This window comes from Phascolarctos cinereus, unplaced genomic scaffold (assembly GCF_003287225.1).
Source record: "Phascolarctos cinereus isolate Bilbo 61053 unplaced genomic scaffold, phaCin_HiC Scaffold_2;HRSCAF=192, whole genome shotgun sequence".
NCBI lineage: Eukaryota > Metazoa > Chordata > Mammalia > Diprotodontia > Phascolarctidae > Phascolarctos > Phascolarctos cinereus.
In genome coordinates, this window is record NW_027555625.1 from 103,277,764 (window position 1) to 103,298,021 (window position 20,258).

Sequence of the window (20,258 nt, forward strand, 5' to 3'; positions counted from 1 at the left end):
GGATAGAGCACAGGGCCTGCAGTCAGTAGACCTGAGCTCAAATCCAGCCTCAAACATCTACTATGTGTGACCATGGGCAAGCCACTTAACCCTACTGGCCTCAGTTTTCTTATCGCTAAAAATGAGCTAAAGAAGGAAATGGCAAATCATTCCAGTATCTTTGCCAAAGAAAATCCCAAAAGGGGTCAGTTGGTCACAACTGAGAACAACTAAACAAGACAAACTTCCATGGTGATTGTAAGAATAAAATGAGACAACAGATACGAAAGTACCTAGAAAACTTTAGAGTTATGTTACTGTAATTATACATAGAGTTCATCATCGTGTTTTGTGTGTATAATGGACAGTACGTTGGTAAATAACCTTAAAGTATATTTAATGCCCTACCTATAGTCAACTCTAAAGTTTACTTTGCAGATAAGACAGGTGGTTATCGAGCATTTATTAAGTACTTACTCTGTGCCAGAGACAACGTTAAAATAGGTATATTTTACAAGATATATCCAGTGCAAATGAACGGTTACCTCAAAGGGAAAGGACACCTGCATGAAGTGGAATTTGAGCTGAGTCTTGAAGGAAACCAAAGAAGGCAAAAGGTGGAGGTAAAGAGGGGAAACTTTGCAAGCATAGGGAGGGGACATCTTGTGAAAATGCCTGGAGTCCAGAAATGGGAAGTTATGTTCAGGAATCAATCAATCAATAAATAAACATTTATTAAGTGCCTGGTATATGCCAGGCACTAAGCTAACCACTGAGGATACCAAAAAAGACAAAAGATAGTTTCTACCATCAAGGAGCTCACAATCTAATGGTGAAGAAAACATGCAAACAAACATGTACAAAGCAAGCTATTTACAGAACCAATAGGAAATAATTAACAGAAGGAAGGCAGTAAAATTAAGAGGGATTGGGAAAGGTTTCCTGTAGAAAATGGTTTTTTAGCTGGGACTTGAAGGAAGCCAGATGAGCCAGGAAGTAGACATGAGGAGGGAAAAAATTCCAGGCACCGGGGACAGCCAGTAAAAATGCCTGGAGCTGAGAGATGGAGTTCTTTGTTCCTGGAACAGCCAGGAGGTCAGTGTCACTGGATTAAAGAGTATGTGTCTGGGAGTAAGATGTAAGAAGACTAAAAAGACAGGAGGGGGCAAGGTTGTAAAGGGCTCTGAATGCTAAATAGAGCATTTTGTATTTAACCCTGGATGAAGTAGAGAGCCCTGGAGTTTATTGAGTGAGGAATGGAGGGGTGGGAAGACATGATCAGACCCGCACTTTAGGAAAACCACTTTAATGAGTGAAGGAAGGATGGCTTGGAATGAGGAGAATCTTGAGGCAGGGCAGACTCACCAGCAACTGTTGCAATAGTCTAGGCATAAGGACCCGTGTCGGAAAGGTAGCAGTGTCAAAGGAGAGAAGAGGACTTATTTGAGAGATATTGAAAAAGTGAAATTCACAGGTCTTGGGAGCAGCTTGGATATGGAGGGGTGATAGTGAGAAATCCAGGTTGATGCCTAAATTTTGAGTTTAAGGGACTAGGATAGTGCTGCCCTCCACAGTAATAGGGAAAGTAGAAGGTGGTAAGATTTAGGGGGAAAGATAATGAGTTCAGTTTTGGACATGTTGAATTTAAGGTGTGTGCTGGACATTCAGTTCAAAACATCTGAAAGGCAGTTAGAATTCAAAATTGGAGGCCAGTTTGGTATAAGAGAGGTAGATTTGTGAATCATCAGCATAAAGACGTATCAGCAAGTAGACCAATGTAATTGGACTATAATTGGAATGTTTGGAAGGGAGTAAACTGCAAGAAGACTAAAAACATAGGAAAGGGCCAGGTTGTGAAGGTCTGTAAATGCCCGAGTATTTTAAATTCAATCCTGGAGGCTATAGGGAGACACTAAGGTTTATTAGGGGAGAAAGTGTTGTGACCTGCTCAGACTTGCATGACAGGATACTCGTTCTGGTAGCTAAGTGGAAGGTGGATTGGAGTAGGGCGATAGATAAGGCCCGTAGACTAAGAATCAGATACTTCAAGCATGAAGTGACAGCTGTGTGACTGAAGAGGAGACATACTAAAGGTGGAAGGAAGAAGACTTGAAAACAGATTGGATATGTGGGGTGAGTGTGAGGGAGGAGTTAAGAATGACACTGAGGCTGTGGGCCTTGGTGACTCACAAGATGATGGTGACTTCAGCAGTAATAAGAAAGTTGAGAAGAGGAAAGAGTTTGGGGGAAAGATAATGAGTTCTGTTTTAGAATATGGAAAGTGAACCACTTACCACTGGAGTTAACCTATCATTTGCTGTCTATTTATATTGTATAGAAGAAATGAGTTTCTCAGGTAAAAGACAATATAGGCAGGCCCTGAATTTCAAATATCTGCATTGTTACAGATCCACCCCTTCAAATTACTGTCCCAGAACCCATTGCTTTGAGAGACACTGGGGGAGAGGGGGAGGGGACTTAGAGTTTACAGAGAATCTGTGTGTTCAGAAGAAATGAAATCTGTGAAAAGCAGGAACAGCTGAAGAAAGCTGACTCTGCAGGAAAGTTCTCAGGCCTAGTTTTTCCTCTTTAATCCTTGCCTCCCTTCTATTTCATCCCTCACACTGTCTGAAATTGTTAATTTTGCTTTGTTACACTGCTTAACATTCCATCAATCAGACTTTATTTCTAAGAACCCTCCCCTGGAATATTACCATGCTGTAAGAAATGACGAACAGGTTGGTTTTAGAAAAACATGAGACTTACATAAAATAATGAAAAGTGAATTGAGCAGAACCAAGAAAACATTGTACATAGTAATAGCAATATTGTTCTAAAAGTAACTATGAATGACTAAGTTATTCTGATTGTTATAAATTCTCAAATCAACTACAACGAACCTATGAAGGAAGATGCTATCCATCTCTAGAGAAAGAACTGATAATTAGAAGTAAGCGTAGTATTTTTTTTATATATACACATATATACAAATGTATATGTGTGTGTGTGTGCATTTATACATGTGTGTGTCAAATGGTGGCCTTCTCTACGTAGGGAAGACAGTTCGAAACTTAAAATGTAACAAAAAATAAATTTAATTTAATTTAAAAAAGGAATGAAACTTTTTCATTTCAAAAAATACAAATACTTCTAGTAGGTTTATAACAACGATATTAATAATTTGCACCCTGAGGCAAATTAATATCATAGAATCTTAATGGTAGATACTGTAGGTAGGTATCAAATAACAGAATACAATCAAAATGATAGCCCCTGCCCTCAAGGAGATGGGAAAATAACACATAAAAAGGAACTGAAAGAAATTGGGGGTGGAGGGATTGGGGGAGAAGATGATTAAGTCCAGAGAATCAAAAGCACATCCAGAAGGGGACTTAAGAATGGTTGGCTTCGGGGGCAGCGAGGTGGCGCAGTGGATAGAGCACCGGCCTGTGGATTCAGAAGGACCTGAGTTCAAATTTGGCCTCAGGCACATAACACTTACTAGCTGTGTGACCCTGGGCAAGTCACTTAACCCCCATTGCCCAACCAAAAAAAAAAATGGTTGGCTTGGACACCTCCTCAAAATGGAGGCCCTTCTACTCCTCCTCCTCCCAGGAACTCATCAGTGAGGGAAAGGGACCTGAGCACAGGGATGTTCCTGGGTGAAAAGCCCCAGAGTGCTGAGGGAAGTTCCAGAGTGGAAAGGCAGCTGGGGAATGATAATAAAGTCCAAATAGTTATAAGCACAGACAGGAGGAGAGTGTGGAATGAAACCTTGGAGTAGTCCTAGCCTATATTCTATGTATGAATCCCCTATACATGTCTCCAACAAAATATCCTCTGTTTAAATATCTTCAATAACAGGGACCCATTTAAAAATGAAATTAAAATTAATTTAATCAGATTACTTTCCTAATCTAGCTGGGTTCAAATGCACTCGAAAAACTTACCTGTCCTTTCTCACAAAGTAAAGATATTATAGGGGAGATATAGGGCAGCATAAGGGTTCTGAGGACCAGGATGAAAAGGCACCAATATGTGGAAGGGAGGGGCAGAAAGGAAGATGGAAAGATGCCAAAAGTAAACCATGGATTTCAAAATTTTACTATGGGTCAGTTCTGTACCACAAAAGTTAGAAGAAACACTGTTTCTCCTCCTATACCAGCCACATGAGACCTCTCCCCTTCCTACCCTATTCCCGGAACCCAGGATTCAAATGAGTATTATTAGTACATTTGTGGGGTTTAATGGGTTAGTTTGGAAAACTAGCACAAAATAAGATGTTACAAGGTAAAATCTAATCTCAGTTCCAAGCAACCAATTTACAAAGGAGCTTTTCTGATCAACCCATTCATAAGTTAAGGACTTCCTACATGGTGACTACATATATGGTAACTACAAACTATCTCTGAGATTAGTAGATCTTTAAATATATGTATATATTGAAAGCATATGTATATTATATATATGTATTTAAAGTTATTAACAACAATCCATGAATTCCTATACATGAATGCTCAGTAGCTGTTAACCAGACTGCCTAATTTTCTACGCCAGCCTTCTGTTTAGAAGTACTAGAGCATAAGAACTTTGGAGGAAATACAATCTACATTATTCTAACAATAATCTCTTAGAAACTAGAAGAGGAAGAGACAACGGTTAGTAAGACTAGAACACCCAAAATTTATAAAAGGCTAGCATACTTTCCAGATAAGGATCTTTTTTGGCAATAGCCATTACAGAACCTGACAGGCCGAACCCTCACCATTTTGAGACAAGGATAGAGAGAAAAAGACAGAGATAGAGAGGAAGAGATTGACATTTAATGGGAGCTATCAAGCATAAGTAAATTCCTGGCTCATTACAAATACACAAATACATCAAAGTGATTTCTATATGGCAAAAATAGGATCCTTAACAAAAAAACCCTAAAAAGTACATAACAAACAATTATTTCTGAAGGAGGATGAAAATGAATTGTCAATCAAATTTGTCCTAGCCAGTTCCCAAAGAGGGAGGGGCAGGAGAACCAAGCTGGAGCCTGCCACTCTGCCCACCAAGAGAGAAAGGAAGAGAACTGGCACACTCAGATCAACAGGAAGGAGAAATAGAAGGGATAAGAATAGCCAAGAAGTCTCCTGCCCAACTGCCCACCAGGAAGAGGGAGAGAAGGTGAAGAGAGCAGAACTAAGATGTCTGTGTTCTTATGCCCAACAAGAAGGAGACAGGGACAGAAAGAAGGGGAAGCAGTCTCAGAACACCTATGTGTCCATATGTGCTGAGTACTACTTGCACTTAAGTAAGTTCACATGCTAGGACCTAGAACTCATCAACTCTGCTCTCTTGAGAAGAGGAGGCAACATTGTCCCTTTGCATTCTAAGTTCTCCAAATCTGAAGGTCAGCATTCTTTCTTTCCCAAATCAGTTTTGAGTCAAGAGGGTCCTGCCCTATTAGTAAACAGAAAACCATCTCCTCAGTTGACTTAACGTGACTTCTTGAGAGCCCATTGATTTTCCTGGGTAATGCCAACTGGGGGAAAAGGTAAGCTATTCTGGCTCACTTTCCAAATTTCTTGTAGGTTACTTGGTACCAGCAATTAATACAAGAGTACCATGCATAGCTACTCAGACAAATTACCTAACAAGAACATCTATGAACAATCAATAAAGTAATTGCAAAGTAGAAAATAGTGGAGAAATAAAATGTCAAGAATTTGAAACAAGAGATGAAACGTTAAACAAATCTTGAAATATCAAGGACTTTGGTTGCTGCAGGGTTTTAACCAGACTGCCTAATTTTCTAGAGTTTTGGCGCAAGGTCGCTGCAGTTGGCCTGTAATGATGCAAATTCCTCATATCAGTTAAATTTGTCAAAGTCTGATGCTTATAGGTAGCCAAAGGGTGGTAAATCAAATTTGAGCTTTAGTCCTAAAGCCACTATGACCCACTTTAGAAGTAAGGCTTTATTTAGTGGCAAAATAATGTTGGCTTCTTGACATCAGAAAGAATGGATTAGAAGGAAGCAGAGTATCCTGCACCTTGATACCATAGCCAAAGGCACAGCATGTTAAAACAGAATGATACATTAAAAAGAACCCTGGATCTATGGTCAAAGGACCTTACTAGTCGTCTGTCCTTGGCAAAGTCACTTACCCTCTCCAGGCCTCAGTTTCCTCCTCTGTAATACGAGGTTGAAACAGATAACCTCTAATATCCTTTCCAGTACTAGAATTTATCATTTATGTTGCCCCTGGATGGAGCCAAAGATTTGATGTAATAGTCAGCGTTATAGGTTTTTAACTCCAAGTTTGGTTTTTCATCACTGCTCAACAGAGCCTATCCTTGAATTTGTTCTAAACTAGAGACTTTAGTAAGCTCTGAAATGGCTTCTGCCATTCTATTCATCCTCTGAGAAGTATCAAATTCTTCCAAGGAAGAATTAATATCCACAAATCATACACAGATCATTGGAAAGAATACATTAAAATAAACTTCAAAGAAAGCTAGGTTGTCATCATATTTATTTTCCATTCCTATAATAATTTCAGTAAAACAAATTTCCCATCCCATAGATAAGTAACAAAAACAATGGTTAGATTAAAAGTCAATCCCTCCCATCTCCACTATTATATATACCACCACTAAGCCAACCCCTCCTTCACACCCCAGTTTCACCTTATTGTAATCTTCTTACACAGTTTTGTTTTTAGAAAAGGAAAATAGACTGTCTTTGGGTAGTGGCTGGTATATTGTCCTTACCAAAAGTACATGTGGGGTAGGGATGGGGAAGAATAAGGAGAGTGTCATGGGAACAGTACTGGATTCTTGAGTGCCTAATTAATCTTCATTGATTGTCAGTGGCATACTTGAGTTCTGTCACCATCTTTCCATTATTTCCATAGTACTATGCTGCTGTTATATATTTTTATATATTCTTCTTACAGCAACACCTGACTGTAAAATTTTTACTATGTACCCCAGTTTGGAAACTTTCCAGTGGAGATTTCAAGTGAAATTCAAGTTTGGAAACAGAACTAATTTATTTTCATCTCAACTTCTAACCTTTTCAGTTACTTAGCATAGCTCAACTCTGATACATTTTCTGGGTTGACCATTGCTATCATCTATTAGTATTTTCTCAGGAGATGTAATATTTGTTTCAAGAACTCAGAGCAATAAATGTCACCGTTTTTTCTTCAACTCTGTCCATGTTTTTAAAAGTCTTCTTAAGTTTTTTGTGTTTTGTTTTTGTTTTTGTTTTTGTTGGCTTAGGGTTTTTTGTTTGCTAGTATGTTTGTGTTTTGAGTCCCGGACTCCCTGTCTCACCCAAGCTGAAAGTGTAGCCCCGCACTTAAGGGTTGATCTCACTACTCCAATATTTGGGATTCACCATATTGGTGCTGGACATAGTAGGGAATAACTGATCCCAAACAGCTTTAGCTAGGAGGTGTCAAAGCCAGCTAGAGCAGGTTCTCAAGAGCCACCAGCCTCAGTTTCTCTGCTAATAGGGATTCTGCCTGACAGTCTCCTTAAATTGTTCTTCTTAATCACTTCTTGATCTCATCCTAAACTCCATACCACAATATATGGTTTATGTCTCTCAGTAAAGAGGATGGATTCAAAGTTATTTGGGGTTTAAAGTTTTACGAAGTGCTTTCTACATATTATCTCATTTGATCCTCACAATGACTCTATGAGGTAGGTGTTATTATTCTCCTCATTTTCCAGATAAGGAAACTGAGGCTGAAAAAAGGTTAAATTACTTAATCCAGGGGTCCCACAGCTAGTAAGTGTCACAAGCAGGATTCAAACTCAAGTCTTCCTGACTTCAGGCCCAGTGCTCTATCATCTATGCCACCGTATTGCAAAAGAAAGTTGTGTTGCTCCTAATATTTATTATACAACTAAATGCATATGAATAGCTAACTCTTCTGGTAGAAATTTCATTAAACCTCTCTTCATAGTGTGTCCACTATCTTAAGGGTCCTACACAGAAAAATCCTAATGTATACAATGGGAATTTTGCCTTGGGAAAATATACTATTATAGTAGCTTTCCAAAATGTGTTTGCTTTTAATAAATCTTGAATTGTCTTTACCTTGTTGTACCAATTACTAAGATAGGAATTATGGAGGAATTCCAAAATACTGGAAGAGAGAAAGAGTCCCTGCTTACAGAGCGTTAGTTATCTAGTTGAAACAAGAGGCACAGATGTGAAACAGTTAAAGAATGCTATGAGAGTTGGGAGAAGCGATAAGGAGAAAAGAGTCATTAAGTTTCTTTAATTTCCTTTCTCTTCAAATAAAAAATTATCTGAATCTTCATTCGTCTTCTTTTTCCTTCCATTTTCAGAGGAAATATCCCTTCTCCTTTACAAAGCTAATTCTTACACCTGTTTCCTTGATGCTTTCCCCTTCTACCCTCTCCTGAATGTCAACATATCAAATATCCCCTTTCACCCCTCTATCTTTAATCTAATTACTCTCAGCAGGCTCCTTTCCCTATGAGTATAAATATTATCAAGGCTCCCCTATTATTTTTTAAAATATACTTTTATTTATTTAATTAAATATTTCCCAATCACATGTCAAAAACTTTTAACAATCATTTTTAATATTTTTGAGTTCCAAATTCTCTCCTTCCCTTCCACCCTGCTCCCGTCTTTGAGAAGGCAAGCAATTAGATATTGACTAAACACATGAAGTCATTATCTCCATATTAAGGGCTCCCCTATTGCTAAAAGAAAACAATCTTCCCTTGATGCTGCAACCCCTAGACATCATTATCCTTGTGCAAGTCCTTTAACCTCTGACTGACAAGGTCCTGTAATCTGTGGCACAGGCATGCCCTTAGGATGAAAGAGTGGCTCATGGAAGTATTCTTAGGCACAGAACCTATGTACTGACACTTGGAACATTTTTCACTACAGCCAAAATCTGAATTTAAAATATACACAGTTCCAAGATGGGGAACAGCATGGCCCATGATGATGATGACTGGGACAGTGACAACCACAAACACCCTGACGAGACACATACATACCATGACTGCCATACTCTTGTTCCCAGGTGGAAAAAATTTCCAGGTGGATGACAACTAGCAAAGTACAGAAACACAAACAAAAGGTTCTCAATTCTTATGTATAATTTCTTTGTGAACTATAGACAATTTACTGAAAATACGTGAACTTTAATCACTCAACTCCCTACCCTTAAATACACTGCCTATTGCATCGCTAAGGAGTACTGATACAATCAGCCAGAAACTCAACCCAAATACCCTCCGTAACCACTGGCCGAATTGTCTGTCCCAGAGGAGCCTTCTGTGCATGGTTCCACCTACACCCTCCCACCACCTCACTCTACTGTGCTTCTTTCTTGTAGTACACTGATATATTCCCATCTCTCTACCTCCCTTTATCACCAGACTTCTAAAAAACAAAACAAAACAAAACAAAAGTCTATACAGGCTACTTCCATTTCCTAATCTCTCATTCTTCTGTATCTTACAATGAATCTTCCATCACCACTAAGAGGAACAAAACATTGCCATCTTCACAATCAACCATGATCAGATCTAGTCACTAAGTCCAATCGCCTGCTCCCAATAACCATTCTGTTTGACTTTTCTTTTTCTTTTTCTTTTTTTTTTTAGGCAATTGGGGTTAAGTGACTTGCCTAGGGTCACACAGCTAGTAAGTATCAAGTTTGGTCTGAGGTCGGATTTGAATTCAGGTCCTCCTGACTTCAGGGCTGGTGCTCTATCCACTGTGCCACCTAGCTGCCCTCTGACTTTTCTAAAGCATTTGACACTGTTGACTGCTTTTTCTCTAAACTCTTCTCCCTTGGCTTCCATGACACCAAACTATATTAGGTTGTGGTTTTTTTCCCCTTTTCTCTCTGGCTTTTTTCCTATTCATTTTTCTCTTCTAGCTCTCTAAACGAATGGGCTCTCCAAAGTTCTCCACTTAATCTTCTCTTCTCTATATATATACTTTATCCATTAGTAATGTCATCCATTCCCATGACTACAACTATACCTTGAGCAGCTAACCCCCAAATGTATACCTCTCGTCCTAACCTCTTCTGAGTTCTAGACTTCCATTTCCAACTGCCCGCTGGACATCTCCTTGTAGCTCCCACTGACACCTCAAATTCAGTATATGCAAAACTAAACAGTATTTCTGTTGAGAAGAAGTAAGGCACAGTGGAAATTATGCTGGATTTTGAACAAAAAGACCCATGTTCAAATTTTACCTTTGATGTTTGTTTAATTAATAATAGCTAGCATCTGAGAAGAATAATAATAACATTTTATATGGTGGTTACTATGTGCCAGGCTAAGTGCTTTACAATTATTATCTCATTTGATCCTCATAACAAATCTAGGAGGTTGGTGCTATTATTATATCTATTTTAAGGAAATTTGAGGAAATTTTTCTTATTTGAGGAAACCAAGGCAGTCAGTGGATAAGTAACTTGCCCAAGATCACTGGTAGTAAGACAGCTAAGCAGGGGAGTCTCAGACCAGACACTTGACACTTACTAGCTGTGTGACCTTGGGCAAGTCATTTAACTCCAATTGCCTCACACACAAAAAAAGTCTAAACAAAAAAGAGTGAATAACTAAGGCTCTGGCCCCTAGTCTCTGCAGGCACTCCCAATTTTGACTACATAGCCAGTTGAAAAGGGTTCTCCTAACCATGTGGTTAGCAGACCAGAACCAGTTACAGAATGTCTACACATGCTCCAAGGCATCAAAGCACTTCCATTACTCATCATTACACAATGAGATGGAGGGGAAGAAGCAGGTAAAGCCCTTTTGAGGCCGAACTACATCTGATTTATAGCTGAATTCTAAAAAGCTCTGAGCATTTTACATTGTGACCTCAGGAGCCACCACCATTGCGGGTGCAGGGTATAGTAGAGAAAAGAAACATCATAGTACATTATTGGTGAAATGATGCACTGACCATACTCAGGACAGGTTGCCTCAAAGGCTTTTCCCCCTTGGTCATGCCTTCTACTCCTCCAACAGCAAGAGCAGCCCCGCTCACTATAGCAACCACTTCCACAGCAGCTGCTATAGCCAGGAAACTCAAAGGCATTAGGTAGAATGAGTATTCCTGGGGTATCTCTAGACAAAACTGGCTAATAGAATTCTCTGGTAGTTTTGGCATTATTGTGAAGTGCTCATAAATCCAGGTGCATTCAAAGCATTGTCATTTTATATTAATTTCTCTCCAAAAAATATGCAGCCTGAATAATGGTTTTTGTGTCAAGAGTTTTATATTTATAAATCCTTCATTTGGGCCTAAGAGATTTTTTTCTTGTGGCCGTCTGAATGAAATCTGGCCTTTTCTTTTCCTAAGATATTTTTCTACGACTGGATCAGCCAAGTTAGTAACTTTCAAATTTCATGGAGCATCAAATGTATTTTCTTACTGATAGCATTACCTGCTTTTAAATGATTATATGCTTTCATCTGTCCTCATTTTATTGGCTTTATATTGAAAGCTAGGAACACATTGTTACGTATTTTGGATAGTGGATTATAAAATTGCTTTTGAACTTTTTAAATTACAACTGCTCATGCTTGGAGACTTAATTTCGTATCAATAATGAATCCCAAATTCCAGACTCTTAGTATACCCAGGATAGTTCTCTTCCTACCTTCCCAATTTCTAAGAGATATTTTGATAAGAACACTCAATAGAACTATTAGGATAGTCCAGAACCATCTCTGGGATTCTAGTAACCATAAATAAGCTCCAGTATACTGATTTTTACAACACAAAAAAATTCTATTTTTATTCTTTTGATTTTATATTTATATATTTTACACCCATATTTATTTTGAGTTCAAATCCAGTCTCAAGATACTTACTAGCTCTGTAACTCTGGGCAAGTCAGTTAACTTCTGTTCGCATCAGTTTCTTCATCTATAAAATGGGGATGATAATAGCACCTACATCCCAGGGTTGTTGGTAGAATCAATGAGATAATAATTGTAAAGTGCTTACCTCAGTACCTGGCAAACAGTAAGTGCTATATAAATGTTAGCTATTATTATTATTATGGGGAACTAAACGGTTCAGATGAGGAACTGAGGCATATGGGGGTAAGTAACTTACCCAAGGTCACACAGCCAGTTTGAACACCTGAAGATGAGTCTTCCTCACTCCAGGTCCAGCACTCTATCCACAGTATGTTACACATAGAAAGCACTTAACAAAATGTTTGCTGAATTTGGTTCTAGGTATTATAGTGTAGACTGGTAGTTACAGTGTCAGGAAGACCTGAGTTCAAATCTCATTTCAGATACTTACTTGCTGTATGACTTTCAGTAAGTCACTTAACATAAGTATTCTGTTTCTCAGTTTCTTCATCTGTAAAGGGAAGGGGTTAGACTCAGTGGCCTCTAAAGTCCCTTCTAGGTCTAAAACTGTGATTCTATAATCCTAGATACAAAGGTAAATGACAGGCAATATTTACTCTCAAAGAGTTTAAATTATTTGGGATAACAGCACATTTGTGATAACATTGCTGCTTGTTCGTGACAATTAAAAACTGGAAACAAGCTACCTGCCCAACAATTACCATATAGACAAATATGAAACATTCAGACAAAGGTGGAAAACTTTAAATGAAGAAAGTAGAACAAGAGAACCAAACTCTCAATGCCTATTGCTAAGCCTTAGCAAGTCACTTAATCTACGAGCCTCAGTTTCTTCATCTGTCAACCGAAGATGAGAATGTTTGTTGTTTAACTGTTTCATTCATGTTTGACTCTCTATGACCCCATTTAGAGTTTTCTTGGCAAAGATATTGGAGTAGTTACCATTTCCTTCTCCAGCTCATTTTACAGATGAGGAAATGGAAGCAAACAGGGTTAAGTGACTTGCCCAGGGCCACACAGTCACTAAGTGTCTAAGGCTGGATTTTAACTCAGGTGTTCCTGAATCCAGACCCGGCATTCTATCCACGGCCACGTAGATGCCCCAAGGACAAGAATACCTGAAGTACTTACTGCATAGTATTCTTGTGAGGCTCCAGTTAAATAATGAATTTCAAGCACTTTAAGCAAATCTTAAAGTTCAATATGGATATCAAATATTATTATGGTGCCAGCCTTTATTTACAACTTCTAGGGGCATTGACAGGGATATCTTGAGGAGCCAAAGTTCCTACCTGCCAGCTAGCTGGGAGGGGAGGTTTTCCCAACATCCCCTAAATTCAGAGGTAGGGGGAAATTCTGCTCTTGCCCTTGAACTTGAATGATCTTCTAGAAGGGAAAGGCAAGAAATGTCATCTCTTCCAGCTGCATTGAATTTAAGGTGAAGGTCAAGATCCTTCCCCCCACCCCACTCCAAGAATTAGGGGAATGTTGTAAATCACATCCCTAACCACGAGCAAAGCTTCTATATCAGTGCCCCTATGGGCTAGGCCAAGAGGCAGGTTATATCCACAACCACATAAAAAAGTCACCATCTAGAGACAATAAATCTCTGGCCAGATACAGCAGCCTATGCCAGTATCACACCATCCCAGTTAAAGGGCATAACTTCTCCTTTCTGTTAACAATAGATAAACTGTTTGGGGGAAATGTACTTAGGAGTGGTGTTTGGGTATTTGTTGAGGGGTATCTGTTGTGTCAAAATGAAATGTATTAATAAAATTAACATGCAGCATGAAAAAAATAAAATGAAATATAGTAATAATTATAATAATTTTAAAAGGATGTGAGACTTCCTTTTATTTATTTAAGACAATGGGAAAAGTCATTCCATAAAATAGTGCACATTTTATTTTTCTTTGGTTCATGGGTTGCTATGGCCAAAACATTCAGCATCTGGAGTCCAATCTACTGGTAATGAAACACACCATACTGACAGCTAGGCTGGTCCTTGGCCAAAAGACCTAGTACATTATCAGGATGATAATCAAAGGCTTTCTTAGTAGTATGTAATCTATAATTATATTCTGCTGGCATAGTTTTCAAGAACTCCAAATCACCTCCATGCTATGATGAGGCATAAGGGTAAGGTTTTCTCCTCCACGTACCCATGAAGTTATCAAAAATATCTAATTGTGACAAAACTCAACAATGCTAAGAAGATGTGGGAGAAATAGCCATATTCATATATTGCTGGTAGGATAGCCAATTGATAGAATTTTTTGGAGGACACAACAAAAGCTACAAAAATAATCATTGCCTTTGACCCAATGATCCCATTTTTGAAATGTGCCCTAAAAGAGTTGTTTTTAAAGAGCTATTAAAATTATTTATGGCTATGTTATTTGTATTGCAAACAATAGGAAAAAATCTAAATGTACAACAGTTGAGGAATGGCTAAAGAAATTGTGGAATATCAATGTCATAGAATTATATTACATAAATTGAAATAATAAATATAAGTGATATAAAAATTATAAATGTCTTATAAATGTATCTTTAGTTGGTTTTATATTTAAGCCTATGTAAAAAATGTTAACAATTAAATAGATTTATATATTATTTATTATGTATTTATTATATATAATATATATTTATTATATTTTATATATTATATAATATATTATATAATATTATATTTATTATATTATATATTATTTATATATCAAATTTCTAAAATATATAGTTCTGTATTGTTGTTTTGTTTCAGTCATGTCTGACTCTCCATGACCCCATTTGGAGTTTTCCTGGCAAAGATACTGGAGAGGTTTGCCATTGCCTTCTCCAGCTCATTTCACAGATGAGAAATTGAGACAAACAGGGTAAAGTGACTTGCCCAGGGTCACACAGGTAGTAAGTGTCTGAGGTCACATTTGAACTCACGTCTCCCTGACTCCAGGCCCAGCGCTCTGTGCACTATTGCGCCACCTAGCTGCCCCCATATGGTTCTGCAGGATATATTGATTTGTGAAATAAAAGCACAAAGATCTTTCCAGATGCTTTAGATAAAGATATTACAAGAGTAGAATAGTAGTTAGGGCTTTGGACTTAGCATCCAGAAGATCTGAGTTCAAATCTAGCTTAGCAACTTACTTGCTATATGACCTTAGGCAAGCCTAGGAAAACTACTGAACCAAAGACACAGATTTAATTTCTGGTGTCCTTCCCGAGGGCAAGAGTTAGGGAAGGAAGGAGAGTTTAGCAGCTCAAATTAGGTATCTCGGTTAGCATATTTTGGGGAAAGGCTGAATTTACCAAGCCAACTTCTAGAAGAAAGAGACTCAGTTAAAACTGTGCCGATATATTTGTTTGTTTTAAATTTAACTTTTTTTCAATCAAGAAGCATTTATTTCCTATCTCCTCTACCTCCCCAACTGGAAAAAAGAAAAAGAAAATCTTTGTAACAAATATGCATAGTCAATATGCCAATTTATTTGTATGGTAAAGTTCTGGGATCTCACCTGATTTCTGGGGATTCATGCTGGGCTCATGCACTAATGAAAATTTATTATGTCCTGCAGTAATATTCAAAGCCACTGAGTAACTAAGAAATATTTAACGCACACAATACTTTCATACTTCAAGTTTAGGTGGTTTTGTTGGAGTGTGTACTCCTTCACTACCCCAGACCACAACCTGCAGCCACACTGCCTGATGAGCTGCTCTGAAGTGGTCTAGGCTGGTCCTTGGACAACAGACATGAATCACCAGGTTCATACTCAGTGCAGTTGGACAAGACCTTCCAGAGTTTGGCTCTGCTGAAAGAATCTTCTGAAACCAAGGGCTAACACCAGTCCATGATAAGGCATCAGAGAACTTCTGTGGCAGAGCACATGTGATCCCTTCTACAAAATGAGGTAAGATCTTAAAAATCCCACTCTAGCCTTATCACTGGTCCCTCTTCTGTCTCAGTAAGTCACATGGTTATACCTCTACTATCATGCCATTCACATGCATCAGTGTAGTTGCGGAAATTTCCAATGACTACCTGAAGTGAATTAACAGCTGAATACAAAATAAAGGACAAGGAAAAATCAGCCTGGGAACTGAAAACAATGTTTTGTAGTTTCTGCAAAATCATTATTCTTAAAAAACTAAATAGTTTAAAACTGAAAAAATAGATCATTATCAATCAATCAATGAACAAGTATTTATTAAGCACCTGTCAGGTACCACTTACTCTCTAGAGAAGACACTGACAGAAGTGAGACAGTCTCTGCCCGCAAGGAACTTGCATTCTAATAAGGAATACATGTACATATAGAAATAGATACAGAATATTTATAAGATAACTACCAAGTGTATGAAACATACAAGTTATATTTTGGCAGGGAGGTGGTAAGTGGATAGCGCACTGGACCTGGAGTCAGGAAAACCTGAATTCAAATCCTGCTGTAGACACTTACTAGCTGTGTGACCCTGGGCACATAACCAGTTTGCTTTTTAAGATGAAATTCTTCATCTCAAAAATGAGGAATAATAGCACCCACCTTCCAGGGTTATTGTGAGGATTAAATAAGATAATATTATTAAATTATTTTGTGAATCTCCAAGCATTATTATGAATGCACACTACAAGAAAGTAGTTATAAAAAGAGCTAGATATTATTTAATTGCTTTTAATTTTCTCCATAGAGCCCTTCAGCATCCAAGCACTATTGCACATTAAACCTCATCTGCATTTCTGTGGAACCAGTAGAAGGAAAGTTGACTCACTTGTCCACAATTCAGAATGTAATGGCACTCCTGTCTAAAGCAGCTCTTCTAAACATTAGCTGTGAAATAAACCTTGCTCCATTGTCCTAAAGGATGGGTCTCACCTCCATAGCAGATGTGCTCCTGAAAAATGTGTGAGTAAACTGAATTTTTACAAATGGGATTATTTTAAATATTCTAGTGGAATTTGCTGTTTAAAGGACTTTTTATAGTAAGTTCTCTTGTGTAGTTAATTTACCTGTTCCTTTAAAATTGGATTTTCATCTATTGAATTTGCCTAAAATGGAGCTTCTCCATTTCCCTTCTTGCTAGCAATGCCCATTAAGATCTATTAAACATCCTTTAGAAACAAATATTGCTCCCTTCAAACAAGCATTATTTCACCGCCTGTTGTACAATCATTTAACTTACTTGCACAATTCTCAGATTCACTAGTGGAGTTGTTCCTCTCTCTGTCCCCACCCTGACATGGAGCAATATAGTAACAAACCTGGGGGAAATGTAGGAGAGGAAATAATTTGTTTGATTAAAATGGAGGAAAATTGCTATGTTAAAAATAGAAGCTACAAATTTGGAAATTCCTTTCTATGGTGAAGCATGAACACCAAAAGCCTTCAAGGAATCATGTATGCCAGCTGTAGTCCAAACTCAAGCCTCTGTTTGTACGAGTCAGTGTCTGTAGTCAAAATTGTCTGTGTTTCTTCATTTCCCATTTCATCCTTTTCTTCTTTTCCCTCTCTGCACTTAGGCTTGTCCTTTCATGGCTTATTTTACTTGCCTTCTCTCCCTGCACATTCTTCCATACTGTCCCTGTGCCAAAAATAGATTTGACTGTTTTCAAACATTGCTCCCCCTGAAGCTCCTCTTTGTGAAGCCAGACAGTGATAACCCCCTACGGAAAGCAAGCAGAAGGGAGGAAAGAGAGAGACAGATAAGCACTTATGGCCTGGTATCAAGGTTCTCAATAATATTTGCTGAATGAATTAGAACTAAACCTCAAAGACTGCACTTTTTATCCATGGAATTTTCCTTCTTTCTCTTTAAGCTTCCTATCTTAGAGATTTATTTAAACAGAACCTTTCACCTTCTCTGTCTTCCATAAATCTACCCCTAATACTCAATGAACTTAAATACCCATTCAAAAATTCACTTCTTAAAATACGAGTTATATATCCACACATCCATAAATACATAGGCAAACTCTGTCCCTTTGAAAGTATCTCTGTAGTGACCCTCAGTTAAGTCATCTAGACAAAATTCATCTCACTTTTATTTTCTGAAAATTTCTTGACTTTTTTTCTGAAGTTCACAAGTCAATTTCTTTTGCACAGAAATTAAGTAATTCTACTACTTTTTCCCACTTTCAAGGCTCTCCAATGAGCACATTATGTGACTGACAAACCATTTTTTGCATAACTGACTTACATAAAATGAAAAATAAGGTGGAAATTCAATATACAGATATAATTGTTTCACCCAGTATCAACTAAAAAAAACAAAAATAAGAAGAACTCTGCTTGCAATTATATTGATAAAGATTGTTAATTCATTTGTCTCCTATAGGAACAGAGTTGATTAATTGTAAAAGGGAGTCTATTTTTATCCACTTTGGTTCTACCTTCCTCCTCAGTCTTCCCTCAAGTAATAGAAATTAGCATTTACATAGTGATTTATGGTTTTCAAAGTGCTTTATACATGTTATCACAATAACCCTGTGAGGTAGGTGCTATTATGATGATTATCCTCATTTTACAAATGACTCACTCAGCTATGTGCTTGAGGCAGGATTTGAATTCAGGACTTCTTGATTCCAAGTCTAGTGCTCTGGCTGCTCACTACATCACCTCCAAATGCTTTATTCTTCCTAATGTATAGGTACTTTACGTCCATCTTCATGATGATCATCAAACTCAGCAGTGCAGTAACTCATTTCAAGCTCCACTGAAAGGATTAATTATGTTGTTTCCCATTCCTTTCGACCTCTACCTTTCCCCACTGCATGAAATATAGACTCTGGACTATATAGAGTGTAAACTTCTTGAAGGCAGGGACTGTTTCATTCAAAGGCTTGACTATTTCATCTTTTGTCTTTGTAGCCTCATTATTTAGCATAATGTCTTACACATAGGGAATGCCTAATAAATGTTGATCAAATTATACTGCGTACAAGAGACTTATTAATCTAGGAGTTCATTTGGATTAGGTCAAATGCCTCAGGAAAAAATATATTTCTAAAAATCTAGTTGGAAACTAAAGTCATGGATGTGAAGAACTGTAGCATGTTTACTTCCAAAAGAACTGTCTTATTTGTCAGCACAAGAAAAATTAAGGACAATGCTGCAGATTGGCACCATTTATTATCTAAATGAGAGACTCTCAACAACATGGGGTTTTCTGTCGCAAACAAAATAGGAAACATCAAAATTAGTGCACTTACTGAAGACAAGGTAGAACTAGAATGCAACAGCATTGCTTCTGGCTTTCATTCTCAAAAGGTATGTCCAAAATATAATGAAGAACTTGAGATGCTGTGCAAGGCATTTCATGACATCTTGGAAAACTTGGCTAAAGTGCAGGTGAAAATGGAAAAGTTGACATCAACCACTAAAGAAATTTGTAACCTAGAAAATTACCATCATGGAAATGGAAGTTATCAAACATTCCTTTTCCATACATGGCCCACTACCTAGGAAGTTTCCCATAAGCTTTCAGAAATGTACAAGAAGGAAATACTCCTTAAACACATCATTGTTGAAGAGTTCACCCATGCTATGAACCAGGATCTCATTTTAAGCTACTCATCTATGTGGTTGTACCAGCCCTATATTGAGAACAGCAAGCTTCATGTGGAAAGCATGCTACATGAAACTGGACATGGAGCGTTATAATTTTTCCAAAACCATTTTTAAGTCCAAACTCCCAAAATCAGAATGAACCTCTCTTTCAGGTCTTATGACATAGGCCCATTGCTGCCTCACACATTGCCTTCCAGAGTCACAGCTCTACTTTTCTTGCTTGCAGAATGAGTTGCTTCAATTCCACCTTATGTATCTCTTAACACCACTCTGGCAGTAACTTTTGAAGTTGATGCTAGCCATCCATTCATTACCTGCTATTAAAACCATGACCCTCCTTATTTGACAAAAAATACTGGAAAACTGATCATACGTTTGGCAGAAAATGTTTAGATCACTATTTCCACAATTAGTTCCAAATGGATTCTCAGCCTACTGTTTAAAAAAAAAATAACAACTACACAATGGGGTGAGATCAGGAGAATGAAAGGAGTACCTTTCACAATTATAAGTAGGAGAATTCTAAACCAAAGGATAGAGGTGTAAAATTAAAATGCATGTGTACAAACAAAACCAAGAGAAACTAGATTGGGAAAAACAGTTTAATCAAATAACAGAACAAAATCTGCTATAGGAAATTGACACAAAAATATGAGACTAAGAACCATTTCTTAGCTAAGTGTTCAAAAGATATGTACAAATGAACTTCAGAATTAAGAAATGCAATTAACAAACAAAATATTACAGGAAATCACTAAAAGAAAGGAACATTTAACAATACTGGTTTCACCTCACATTAAATTGGCAAACACA

General features: G+C 37.7%; 1 pseudogene; it reads left to right on the forward strand.

Annotated features, from left to right (window-relative positions):
- Nucleotides 1-18,908: 18,908 nt before the first annotated feature.
- On the forward strand, nt 18,909-19,538 carry LOC110215043 (cyclin-dependent kinase 2-interacting protein pseudogene; annotated as a pseudogene).
- Nucleotides 19,539-20,258: the final 720 nt, after the last annotated feature.